At 40.1% G+C, this 9762-nt stretch overlaps 1 long non-coding RNA gene across 1 annotated transcript; it reads right to left on the bottom strand.

Moving 5' to 3' along the window:
- Positions 1-957: 957 nt before the first annotated feature.
- On the bottom strand, positions 958-9628 carry LOC110362094 (uncharacterized). Its single transcript, XR_002419135.2, has 2 exons — positions 4380-9628; positions 958-2859 (listed from the first exon to the last, which is right to left on the bottom strand). It is a non-coding gene; the product is annotated as an uncharacterized LOC110362094 (long non-coding RNA).
- Between the last annotated feature and the right edge of the window lie 134 nt (positions 9629-9762).

The raw sequence follows: 9762 nt of genomic DNA, 5'->3' as shown, positions 1-9762 counted from the left end.
AGAAAGGCAGCCCATAATGCCTGCCTCTGATGTACATATCTGCACTGTAGCCATCCCTTAAGGTAAAATGAATTCCTGTTTCATTTCAGCACTTAGCCTTACTTTCTAGATAGCAGAATGTTTCTACCTTCATTGCAGAGTATTGTTCCCCCATCACATTCATATAAACATACTGCAAACCAAAAATCTAATAGGCTTTTACTGGCTTAATTAGCAATATTCAGTTTCCCTGAAATTCTCCAAACACTTCACAGAGGTCCTAGTCATCATTATCTGTTTTACAGGTGAGCAAAACGGAAAGTTAACATGAAAGTTAACATGACCTTGCCCAGGACCTGCTGCAGTTCAAAAGGTTAAACTGAAACTAGAATCAAAACCCTAGGACACCCTCTTCCATACTACATTTCATCCTACCTTAGAATTATCATCATCTACAATCAGTCCAACTCTGCTGCCTAATATTTGACAAATTCATAGGTCTAAAAGGTGAGTATGAAGATTAATAAGAAAATTATACAGTGAACAAGATGAGATATCTATTTTATTTTAACAGCTGAAGACAAACAAAACGCTATCCCTGTTTATCACACGGTGCATCCACACAGCTCACTGAAGCATGATGCAGTTGCCTGGTTGGCACTGATTAAGCCAGCACCAGAATGAAACACACTACAGAAGTTTCACAATGATGCTGAGCCTCACAAAGGGACAAAACTTACTATCCTGAGCAGTGAGCCAGGCAAGTACATTTATATATTACATCTTTTAGTACTTGAGCTATCAAGAGTGCAACGTGCTTCACAGATTTGTCAGCCCAGTCTAGGTGAGCTGAGGATGGTCTTCACGCTCTACTGCCCCATGTAGACATATTCTAAATTCTCTGTAATAGCTGCTAACTAAAATAATACTGCGGGTCATCCTATAAGGAAGAAAAACAGTATAGACAAGGACTCAATGTCATTTTTTTAAATGTTTCTGAAATGTACATGTTTTAAACATTTATTATAGGTTAAGTCGGAGTATAAAAACACACTTGTACACACACACTCACATATGTGAACATCAGTATATACACAGATACATACTTCTATATAAATACAACACTCTTCTCCCACTGATATGTTTACCTATATTCACTTTTTTGCTACTTTTTGTAAATACATTAAACTACCAAAGCATGGTCTTTTCTTAATTGCTTGTAAAAGAATAATTTCAGTAATGTTTTTTCCAAAGTACACAGAAATCTGGCCCTGAACACCATGATGCACTGGAAGGAGGATGCCTTCCCAGCTCGTATCTGTGCTGCTCTCCTGCCAAGAACAAGCCTTTTCCAGTGGTCTGAAACCCTGGCACCCAGACGGGATCTTCTGCAGCGATTAATACTGATCCAGCTGCCTGCACCCAGGATACAAGTCAAAGGAGTAGGAATGCCAGCACAATACTAGTACGTTTGAGTCAATGATCTTGCCAAAATGCTACATATTTAGCACTCTGAAAATGGTGCAATGAAAATTGTTGTCAGAAAACCTGGGTAGTGTCAGGATAGAAACAAAACATAATAAATGTTCACCATTATTTTCTTCCTTTATTATAATATAGATTTTAGCTCTTTTGAAATAATATACATTTCTGTATGTGGCCATCTATTCTAAACTCCAATGCTATACAGAATAACATCTGCAGATATCAAGAACACTTCAGTTCTGTTAAACAGAAATTGTTCTTAGCAATAAATTACATCACTGGAAAACAAACATATGCGTTATCAGTACAGAAAACCTCTAGCTAAACCTCAATACTGTAATGGCTCATAAATATTAGATTACTGATGAAAACACATTTAACATGTAAAGTCTGATCACATAAACATAGCTGTGCACTACCAAACCAGGATTACAGTTTTGGATATTTCAGATAACAATAAAACAAGGAAACCTCTCCTACACAATGATCAAAAAGGAAATTAACAAACAGTCAAAAATCAAGGATATAACTGTGTAATAGTGGAAACAACACTAAATACATGTTTTCCATCTTCCTCAGCTCAAAGTTAAATAGCAACACTTTTAATCTCTTTTAATTAAGGGGTGCAAGGACATCCTGCCTTTAACTGCTTCTTCTGCCTTGACACTTCAAGCTACCTAAGTCAATAGTCATTGAGGGCCACCAAATAACTCAATAAAAGCAAAAACAAGTCAGCAGTTTTAAAAGAAAATTGTTTTCTTATGATGCTTTATAATACAATTCAGCCACAGCTGTATGCAACTTTTTCTTCTCTGCTTCATACCCTTTTCTGGGTGGCTACAAGACACACGTGCTGCCCTGTCTTTTTTCCAATTGTACCTTGGCTTGCTACATACTGGGTGCTTCTTGTTCAGGTTTTCTCTCTTTCTTTCCCTGTCACTTTAGGTACTGAGGAGTGAGGCAGCAGAACTGCCTTTATAATGCCATGAGAGACAGGTTTAGGGGGAATTTGACAGCTCTAGGTCTTATAACGTATGTTCAGGTACTTCAGCACATACACAGCCAAGACCAAAGTTACAATACTGATGGGCCCTAAAACATTCACAGCAGAACACTGCAAGCAGGAGGAATCCAATGTTAGATATGATCAGTACAATAAACGGTTAATTATTCATTGAAAAGAAAAAAATAAAATTCATAAACCACATTTGTTGTGGCACTTGCTTCTAAGACTCTCTACTTCTGAAAGTCGGTAATCTGTCAAACAATTTTATAATAATTACATACAATGATCAGAACAAGACACTTCTTTCAGCCTCCTATTGATCATGGCTCACTTCAAAGTGATTTTCTGCCTTGCAGACTGTGGTTCATACAAAACCATCTTGCATTTGCCTGAAAAAACATGTGAATATGTTAAACATATGAATAAATTGTAGGAGTTTCCGAAACAGATGCAAACCTGAGTCTGTTGAGTCCGGTTTGTTATCTCTAGCAATCATTCTTCTCACCAGGAGGTGAACACCTTCTTCGAGGGGCTGAGAGTTTCACAGAAGCCCATGAGAATTAGCCCCAGTGACATTAAGGACACGGGCAGCTCTCTCTGGGAGACTGTGGAAGGCATGCAGAAGGAGGAGGAAATGGTAAAGACATCCCAAGGTTGAGGCATAGGCCTTTGTACAACTCTGCTTACAGCCAGAGATACATCTATAACCTCTGTGCCACGTAAATAAACAAAACTTTGACACGCTGATTTACTAAAGTGGGAATGGCAATAATAATAAAACCATCAAAACTCCATAAAGGCCTTTAATGTGTCTAAAGATATTTTCATTACTGCAGTAAGTGTAAAGCATTTCCTTTGCTGTTAACAGTTTTTTTATGGCAAAGCTTTGAAGAATGTCCCACAGGTTATCAGTAACGGCTCTATTTGTTGCATATAAAATACGAACAAACTACACAATCCAGAAAAGTACTTTCAAGTTGTGGCCCAAGACTAAAGCTGGAATCACAACAGGACAGATCTGTTGCTGGTCTCATCTGGCACAGTCCCAATGGAAGGAAGCCATATCAATTGACGCCAGCTGAGAATGGTTTGATGCATCCCCTTATTCACTCACACCAGTCTATATTATTTTTTTCCCTTTTATGTTCTAGTCACCAACACCATTCAGGCCAGTCACTAATAGTCCTTAAAGGCTAATCTTCCTGTTAGCTTGCATTTAAAAATGAATCTCAGATGCAGGAAATGAGAGCCTTCCTCTCAAACATAAAGCAGATTCCAATTGAAAACTAAAGAATTCACGCTTCAAACCACTCTCCGAGGATGTCTTTCTCTATTGGTAACATTTGGAGATGTTTGAAAGGGACCTAATGAAGACAGGTTTATGTGACTGGTTATAATTTTACCTTCCCAACTCCATATTTCACATTTGTCTCAGTGAATTATCAGGTAAAATATTTCACGATGATGAATTCTTTAAAAGGCTTTGCAATCAATGAAATATTTTGAGCTAAAGTTTCAAAAACAGTCAAGTGAGTTTGCATAAACATGCACAAATGGCTGATTGCTCAAAAAAAAAAAGTTAAAACATTTAAGCACGTATGAACATCAAACGTTGCAATGCTTCAAGCCACTACATGACTGAATATATAATGACAAAGTGGAGGGGGGGGCAGGTAGAAGAAAGACTGTGTAAGAATTGGGGACAAACTATGTAAGTAACCCATTTTACAATATGCTTGAAAAACCCCAAAGATCTTCCGGTGTCCAGTGCCCAGTCTTTTTTGCTGCGGCATTAAGATTTTAACTAAACTAAGCTTTTCAGAGAATGAAACTAATTGAGATCAACAAGTCTTCATGATGCAGTGTCATCGCAGCATTACCAAGGACCGCTGTAAGGAGAAAAACTTACTTGATGAAGCTGCCAGGCCTCAGCAGTCCTGTTCCCACCTGCCTATGACCTGGAGCGGACCAAGAGAAGTGGGAGACTGCCCATCAGCATTGTTCTCTCCATATTCACGAACTGCAAAACATAAGGATGACTGTCCTGGGATTCAATAAATTAATTTTCCAAAGAGTTTTTCCCTAGCTTTAGCAGGCAGAGGAGTAGGTATTGACTGAATAGGCTCAAACCCTTGACTTTCAAAGAAAAACTGACGACCTGTGACGAGATTATTTTATAAAGATGATGACCCTCAAGAGGTCTACCACAGTTGCAGTGGCTGAAGGACGCAGTATAAATTTGCAACATTAACACTGGTAATGAGAATTATTGTGTATTTGCAGCATGGTAATACAGATTAGTGTCTCACTGTGCTGAACATGAATTACATTCACCATATTTTTTTCTTTTAAGTGGAAAATAAGCAACTGCATTGATCTATTTTCCTTAACTTTTTGAAAAAGATTACAAACTATTCTAAGAAAAAACAAGTTTAACATTGCTCTAATTATGTACCATCAAGCCATTTTTAACTGGCCTGCTCACCTGTTACAGAAAAAATACATTGCTGAAGCTTCTGTCCTGAAATGCATGTGCACATCAGATGTGTCCATTGTGTCACATGTATATATAAAACCAGGAATATAACACAAGAAAAACATGAGATTTTATGTCATTGATGCTGTACATCACTAAGTAGCAGACACTTCTTCAGCGATTTAACTTAGTAAAGTTAAACCTTCCTACATATAAAGGAATACTGGCAAGAATGAGAAATGCTTGTAAGTGATTTTAAAATCAGGATATATTTTCATGCTCTACGTATACACTTAGGTGGAAGCAATTACTGTAATAATGCGTGGGGGTTACAATATTGTAAAAGTGAATTTATCCACAGATTTTGTACTAATAATGTTACTTCTGGCAGCTTAAAAGGAGCACTGAGGTATTTTTCTGCACAATCATTTTTTGTGCACAAAGGAAATATTTCAATGTTGAAATGTAATAAATTCATTATTTTTAATTTCAGGTACTTGATTTCCTCTTGGTCTAATTACCTAAAAAAAGGAGAAGAGGAAAAGAGGGGAAAAAAAATGAAACAAAACAAACAAAAAACCACCCAATTCAAGAGTTATGTGTCATTCATTGACATGATTTTTGAACTCAGTAAGCAGTTTCAACCAAACGTTACTGAGGAGAAAGGTCTAAAAAAATCTTTAAACTCTTAATAGTTTTCTTTAAAATTGGGAACCAGAGAGAAAACAGAGATCCTATGAATATTTTAACCAAGAAAAACTTAATAACCTTATTCTTAATTAGATATCCAGAATTATCATAAAAGAGAACCATCAGAAACCAGGCTCTCAAAATTCTGTGTTTCTTTTACATTTCACTTAGGGGTCTTATCTGCAACTTTTTGAAGTTCTTTTTGGTTTATTTTGTTTTGCTTTAAAATACAACTGCAAGATACCAAATGCTTAGATGTTTATCTAGCCATATATAGGGTTTGAAAAATCTGTTGCAAGTAGGTTGTTTTCCTGAGCAACTGCCATCAGCTTCTGCCAAATGTAAAAAATATATTCCCAGTCCTTCTGGTTTTAATGAAAATCTTCCAGAGCAGCTAGAAAGGAAGCTGAGGGAGAAGACCAGCACACGAACGCCAGTCTACACAACCGTTTTCGAAGAAACTGAATGTCCACAAAAAGCACAGAAGGAAGAAAGCTCTTTTTCTTCTCACTAACCATTGAAAGACGGCTTCTGATAGATCTAGGAATACTTAAAGGTGGAGCATTCAGCCATAGTTACCCGGTTAAATGCAGTACCTTCTCTGTTTTTAATAGTCAGAGTGATATTCTATTATCAGAGTATTTCTTATTAATAGTATCGCCTCAAAGTTAGTTTTAATTCAATAGAATTAGTTCTCTGATTACCAAGTACACCTTAAAATGCTTCTGAATGCACAGGTGAGATTGGCTAGTGACCTCTATGGTGACTCTAAGTGAAACAACTCAAGTTTTTCAGTGTCTGTGTTTGTATAATGTCTTGGTCCTGTAAAACATTATACAAGCACTAGGTATTATGGCTGATATTTGAGAGTTTTCATGTCAGAAGACCATCTGCGAATGTAGCACTGGCGATGGCATTATTTGCAGAAGTGACATCCAACATCTTTGAGAGGCTGCACTATTCTTTCCATCTTAATGGATGATGATGATGGGCTCTGCCAGAACTTGTGGGAAAGCAATTGTAACAGTCAGAGGTAGAAACCAGCACACTGGGGAAAAGTCTGCTTCCATTTCCGTCCGTGACACCGGGCAAGTTCCTCACCCTGTCTCACCTGAATGAGGGTAAAACTAATACCAGACTCTACCTTCAGGGAGAGTGTCAAGAGAAATATTTTAGATTACATACACTCAGCAGGTACACAGCAGGGATCAGTACATCTACTTAGCAAGTTTACTGAAGGTATCCAGGAATAAATCTGCTGTTCTACATCTGGCAGCTTTTGTAACTGTTAACAGCTACCTCCAAATACTTAATCCACTTGAAAATGTTACTACTGCTATCCAATACGTAGTGTATCAGGTCCTCCTTTAAGAAAAAAATAAATAAATTAAAATCTCAAGTCCACGACTGTTCATACTTATGTTGTTTCTAGCCCTATACAGAAAGTTTCACATGTCATGTCTGCTGGTTGAGACAGAACAGGGATAAACCATTCCAATTCTGTCATGCTTTTGCCAAGTGCGCTCAGAACACACACCTCCCCCCCAATTGAGCAAACCCTTTATAAACCCTTTTTACAATTCAACATGGAGTCATGAGAATATATATATTACTTCTGACTAGTGAAAGAAAACTCAGAAATGTACTGAAGTTTGGATGCTGCTTAGGAAGATAACCACACTCATAGCGAGTAATACCGCCCTGTTTCTTTTTAATCTTCTTGGTAGTTGCAGGCTGTAAGGGTGAAAGACAGGTATGTGTGGCCAGATAAATTTACCCTACACAGCATTCCCTAATGAATCAATAACGACAAAAGGGCAAATGTTCAGTAGCCCTGAACACCAGTAACTTACCCATGTATTTCGCCCAGGTGTGTATGTCCCAGCTCTCAGCGCAGTGCTTTGTCAGGGTCGTTGTTAGGTCAAATTAAACACCACAGGACCTACTTAAGATTCTCACCACTGCATAAGCAAAAGTATCTTTCAGCCTTTTATACACTTTTTATACATCTTTTTCTACTTTTCCAGATAGAAAATTATTACAATGCCTTAAAATACTTACTACACAACTGGTCTGTATTGGGACACAGTTGTATTACAGCACATCTTAATTCCCAAGTTTTTTTCAGTGAAATGACATAATAATAAATTCACAGTAGCTACAAGTAATTTCAGGTTTCCATTTGCCTTGAGGCTTCTTGATATGCGCCATTTCAGAGACAGAAGGGATCAGAGAAGAAAAAGTAAATGTTGATAAAATAGCCCAAAGTGTCAGCCAAAACAGCACAAAGATTTGCGCAGTCCTTCCAAAGCTTTGCACAATGTTTTCCCTGTCTTTCTCAACTCTACAAGACAAAGCAATAGATCTGGAGCTTTAACATGTCTTTTTACCTAAACAGAGTTAGTGCTTGTAAACGGCAATGTTTCTCAGCGTACTACTTTCCATTTCCTGTCTGGTGGGGTTTTTGGTTGGTTGGGGTTTTCTTGACAGTGAAAGTTACTTGAAAATATTTTTCTTGAGTGTTACCCCTCATAAATGTTCTCATTCAGGGTAATACAAAAGATATGATACACCACAGTAGAACTTTCCTGGAAGTTTGAAAAAAGAAAAAGGAAAATTTTAAAAGGCTCCTGAGGAAATCTAGGTGAGAATTTATAATGGATTAACAATAAATCAGATAGCAGCCTATGTCTATCTATCCCTAAAGTATGGACACATCAATATTTGCATATACAAAAATATTAAAGGAAATGTGGAAGACAAAAAGCATTACTTTAAAGGAGCAAATCATAGAATTGTTTAAACTGAAGAAGGTCCTAAAGGAACAAATCACAGAATTGTTTAAACTGAGGAAGGTCCTCGATTGATGAGTATAAATAAATTGTTCACACATTCAGTGAGACACATACTAACTGTTCATGTCTGCTCACAAGCCGCAACATGTTCAAGGCTACTGAAACGTGAGGGGGAAAAAATATCAACCACCCACACCTTTTTTTGTCCAGCCAAATCATCCAAATAGAAATGAATAAAGCTCAGGGCTTCCACAAGACTTCACATCTTCAAAGTATCGAGCACACATTAGCTAATTGTCTTGAATCCAATGTGCATGAGAGGAATGGAGGCCAAATCAACAAAGTTCAGGCAATCCTGAGTTAAACATCTCAGCAGCTTGCCGCCATGGGACCTGGCTGCAGCCCCTGCAGGAGCTGGTCCAGGGCTCCTCTGCTTTATGTCACGCTGCCCCTTCCACAGCTGACTCCAGCCAGCTGGTACCTCCCAGCCAAGACGTAACTCATGGCGGAGCATCTAAAAGTCACCTTCAGCACCCCCCACCTGAATCACGCTCGCTCAGAAGCTTTGGTACAGAGGATTTCTGTCCGAGGTGCCCTTTCTGCTCCCCACCAGAGCCAACTGAAGGCTCCTCAACAAAACTGTACCCAGTCACCTCCACACTGAGGGGAAACGGTGGGCAGGAGCAAGCTGGGGGAGCAAAGAGTCTAGCAAAAGCTCACTGCCTTGGCTGGAGCTGTTTAAAAGCAGTTGTCACCTTTGGTCAGCCAACCCAGCCAGCCAAGCCTCCATGGGCAGTGCAGACAGGCCAGCCATCGCCATCTTGCCACCTCAAGCAGCCTTGTGCTGCAGCCCGGCCTGCCTGGGAGTGCCCGGCCAGCCCTGCAGCTGCACCGGGCACCAGCTGCCTTCAGCACCCCTCTGGTCACCACAGACAATTCTCAAGGCTGCCACAGGACACTGAGAAGGTGGTGGAGCCTCTTGGCCTTAGACAATGAAGTGCAACAAGGAGGCCGGGGGGATCATAACCACAGGGAGCAGCAGCACCTCCCAGAGCAGCTAGCCCAAAGTCCCCCGTGGGGTTGCGGTGAAGGGGCGCAGGGTTCACTCTCCCCTCTCAGGAGGAGCCTCCGCCTCCTCAGTCGCTTTCATCGACGCCGGGGCCGCTGTCCCCCCGCCAGGCGTCCCGCTGCCGCCGGCTCTGCAGACCCCGGGCCCGGCCCCACCGCCGGCCGAGGCGGGTCGGGGGGGAGGCGGCGCCCCGCCCGCGGCGCCCCCGCCGCCGCACACAAAGCGGCCGCCCGCCGCCACCAGCCGCCCTGCGAGCGACGCC

Source organism: Columba livia, chromosome 3, assembly GCF_036013475.1.
Source record: "Columba livia isolate bColLiv1 breed racing homer chromosome 3, bColLiv1.pat.W.v2, whole genome shotgun sequence".
In the NCBI taxonomy this organism is placed as follows: Eukaryota; Metazoa; Chordata; class Aves; order Columbiformes; family Columbidae; genus Columba; species Columba livia.
The sequence above is the reverse complement of the archived record's forward strand: the minus strand, read 5'-3'. Positions and strand labels throughout refer to the sequence as shown.